This window comes from Convolutriloba macropyga, unplaced genomic scaffold, assembly GCF_964194025.1.
Source record: "Convolutriloba macropyga unplaced genomic scaffold, txConMacr16.3 SCAFFOLD_4130, whole genome shotgun sequence".
Classification (NCBI taxonomy): Eukaryota; Metazoa; Xenacoelomorpha; order Acoela; family Convolutidae; genus Convolutriloba; species Convolutriloba macropyga.
This window is the reverse complement of record NW_027451478.1, coordinates 1,271-5,237: the sequence shown is the minus strand read 5'-3', so window position 1 is coordinate 5,237 and position 3,967 is coordinate 1,271. Positions and strand designations below refer to the sequence as shown.

At 41.8% G+C, this 3,967-nt stretch overlaps 1 pseudogene; it reads left to right on the top strand.

Moving 5' to 3' along the window:
• Window positions 1–3,433: 3,433 nt before the first annotated feature.
• LOC142356727 (5.8S ribosomal RNA) lies at window positions 3,434–3,585 on the top strand (annotated as a pseudogene).
• Window positions 3,586–3,967: the final 382 nt, after the last annotated feature.

Genomic DNA, 3,967 nt, shown 5'->3' with positions numbered 1-3,967 from the left:
CGCGTGGTTAGAACCGACACGCAAAAATCCCAGCGAGTGACAGAGCGTTGCGCTGTTCAGTGGGAAAGAGTTGAGCTACTCGGGGCGCCCACTGAACTTGCTCCGAGCCAAAGGCTCGAAAAAACACAGCTTAGCCTCAGATCCTTTACATAGAAGGCTAGCTAAAATAAACTTACCTTGGACGAGGGTAAAGTTTAGTCAGTTCTTAGGGGAGAGTAATCCACAGCTTCTCGCCCTCTGAACATTCTCCCAGATATGTAGGTCTGGGAGAGTCTCCTCCTGTTCTTCGGAATCTGGAGGTAGACAAAGACAGTACGATACGATCTTGCATCGGGATGACTAACCGATAATGATCATAATCTGACAATTTTTCCGGCTTGAGGCACCGGAGTCAGATTAAAGACACATACTGAACTAAAGGCGTATGTGCAAAGCTTGTCGGAGTGTAGAGAGTCAAGCTGAGTTGACTCGTCACGTGGTGATGACAACAGCCATGTGCAAAACACTCACAACTTTATCGTCTATGTGGAAAAGGTTGCTAACAGCGCTCTCTATGAGAGGCCCTCGCATATAACTATACGAGGAAAAGGCGATAGAGTTGTTTGAATGTGGGGCAGGTTCATCGACAAGCTAAGTTGATCACATTCTTGTTGTGGCATCCTACTAGAATTGGTCACGGTCTGCACCAACTCTCCCCAAGTTGGCCAGACTTAAAACTAGAAATAAGGTTTGCAGCTATGTGAACCTAGAAACTGTAAAGGAGTTGAAAGAACTTAAAGGAATTGAAAGAGGCCTTGAGGTATATCCTCTTGGTAAAGACCCACAAAAGCTCACAAAAGTGGCTTCGAAGGGCAAAACTGGTTCATCCAAAACAATTGGAGAGCTTAAAGCAGAACCAATTCGAATGAAACACTATTGGTGAAACTTCATCATGAGAACGTCACAAGCTGATCACGCTCTATGATATGACTAGTATTATGTTGCTTCTAGTAGGCTAAGCGCAAGCCGAAACATCAACATGTGAAAGTCGTAGAATTTTGCAATCAAACTGTGGCTAGTACTGTGATGTTACTAGTAACCTGGTGTTCCGTCATATGGCCAAGAGAGCATTTGAAGGCGAAACTTCTGCATGGGAAAGCTGCATCATGATCAAAATTTTATATCGAGTATTATGTTGACGTTAGTAGGCCTTGGCCGAAAACGCAGCATGTGAAAGGTATAGATAAAAGTTATTGTTGCAGTCAGTACTGTGTAGTTACTAGTAGCTGGATTTAAGCTCAAAATGAGACACTGTTGGTGAAACTTCATCATGAGAATGTCACAAGCTGATCAAGCTCTATGATATGACTAGTATTATGTTGCTTCTAGTAGGCTAAGCGCAAGCCGAAACATCAACATGTGAAAGTCGTAGAATTTTGCGATCAAATTGTGGCTAGTACTGTGATGTTACTAGTAACCTTGTGTTACGTCATATGGCCAAGAGAGCATTTGAAGGCGAAACTTCTGCATGGGGAAGCTGCATCATGAACAAAAGTTTATATCGAGTATTATGTTGACATTAGTAGGCCCTGGCCGAAAGCGCAGCATGTGAAAGGTATAGATAAAAGTTATCGTTGCAGTCAGTACTGTGTAGTTACTAGTAGCTGGATTTAAGCTCGAAATGAGACACTGTTGGTGAAACTTCATCATGAGAACGTCACAAGCTGATCACGCTCCATGATATGACTAGTATTATGTTGCTTCTAGTAGGCTAAGCGCAAGCCGAAACATCAACATGTGAAAGTCGTAGAATTTTGCGATCAAATTGTGGCTAGTACTGTGATGTTACTAGTAACCTTGTGTTACGTCATATGGCCAAGAGAGCATTTGAAGGCGAAACTTCTGCATGGGGAAGCTGCATCATGAACAAAAGTTTATATCGAGTATTATGTTGACGTTAGTAGGCCCTGGCCGAAAGCGCAGCATGTGAAAGGTATAGATAAAAGTTAGCGTTGCAGTCAGTACTGTGTAGTTACTAGTAGCTGGATTTAAGCTCGAAATGAGACACTGTTGGTGAAACTTCATCATGAGAACGTCACAAGCTGATCACGCTCTATGATATGACTAGTATTATGTTGCTTCTAGTAGGCTAAGCGCAAGCCGAAACATCAACATGTGAAAGTCGTAGAATTTTGCAATCAAACTGTGGCTAGTACTGTGATGTTACTAGTAACCTTTTCTTACGTCATATGGCCAAGAGAGCATTTGAAGGCGAAACTTCTGCATGGGGAAGCTGCATCATGAACAAAAGTTTATATCGAGTATTATGTTGACGTTAGTAGGCCCTGGCCGAAAGCGCAGCATGTGAAAGGTATAGATAAAAGTTATCGTTGCAGTCAGTACTGTGTAGTTACTAGTAGCTGGATTTAAGCTCGAAGTGAGACACTGTTGGTGAAACTTCATCATGAGAACGTCACAAGCTGATCACGCTCTATGATATGACTAGTATTATGTTGCTTATAGTAGGCTAAGCGCAAGCCGAAACATCAACATGTGAAAGTCGTAGAATTTTGCGATCAAATTGTGGCTAGTACTGTGATGTTACTAGTAACCTTGTGTTACGTCATATGGCCAAGAGAGCATTTGAAGGCGAAACTTCTGCATGGGGAAGCTGCATCATGAACAAAAGTTTATATCGAGTATTATGTTGACGTTAGTAGGCCCTGGCCGAAAGCGCAGCATGTGAAAGGTATAGATAAAAGTTAGCGTTGCAGTCAGTACTGTGTAGTTACTAGTAGCTGGATTTAAGCTCGAAATGAGACACTGTTGGTGAAACTTCATCATGAGAACGTCACAAGCTGATCACGCTCTATGATATGACTAGTATTATGTTGCTTCTAGTAGGCTAAGCGCAAGCCGAAACATCAACATGTGAAAGTCGTAGAATTTTGCAATCAAACTGTGGCTAGTACTGTGATGTTACTAGTAACCTTTTCTTACGTCATATGGCCAAGAGAGCATTTGAAGGCGAAACTTCTGCATGGGGAAGCTGCATCATGAACAAAAGTTTATATCGAGTATTATGTTGACGTTAGTAGGCCCTGGCCGAAAGCGCAGCATGTGAAAGGTATAGATAAAAGTTATCGTTGCAGTCAGTACTGTGTAGTTACTAGTAGCTGGATTTAAGCTCGAAGTGAGACACTGTTGGTGAAACTTCATCATGAGAACGTCACAAGCTGATCACGCTCTATGATATGACTAGTATTATGTTGCTTATAGTAGGCTAAGCGCAAGCCGAAACATCAACATGTGAAAGTCGTAGAATTTTGCGATCAAACTGTGGCTAGTACTTTGATGATGCTTGTAGCCAACCGAATTGGTTGAAAAGCCCAATAAGTAAGCTAACTTGGGAGAGCTTGTTGGAAACCAAATGCTACTAGATTGGTCCAAATACATCCTTCAACAGGGGATCACTTGGCTCGCTTTACGAAGAGGAGCACAGCTATATGTGTTAATTCGGTATGAATCGCAAGATTTGTTTACCGACCTCTCTAACGCAAAAGGCGGTCTCGGCTTCGGCTGTTGACTGCGTCCGATTCAGGGTTATATAACTCTCGATTGAACACATTGATGTTCTATTGTTGGTGCTTCCAATAAAATTGGAACACTTAAAGCAGAACCGATTCAAATAATAGCATTCTGATCAATGATTGCATTCCTTGATCAAGAACTGCTGGAGTCATTGTGATGGCGAATTTTCTTCATAAGAAAATTGCAAAGAGACGGAACTTAATGAGACTAGTATTATGTTGTTTCTAGTAAGCGGAAGCTGAAACAGCAACATGTGAAAATCAAGTTTTGTTCAATGATCTCGAGGCGATAAGTACTATGAAGCAACTAGTAGCCTAAGCATGACTCAGATTTGAGACAGTCAAAAGACTGGCGAAACTTCTTCACATGAAAGTTACATAGAGAACTACAAATGTAT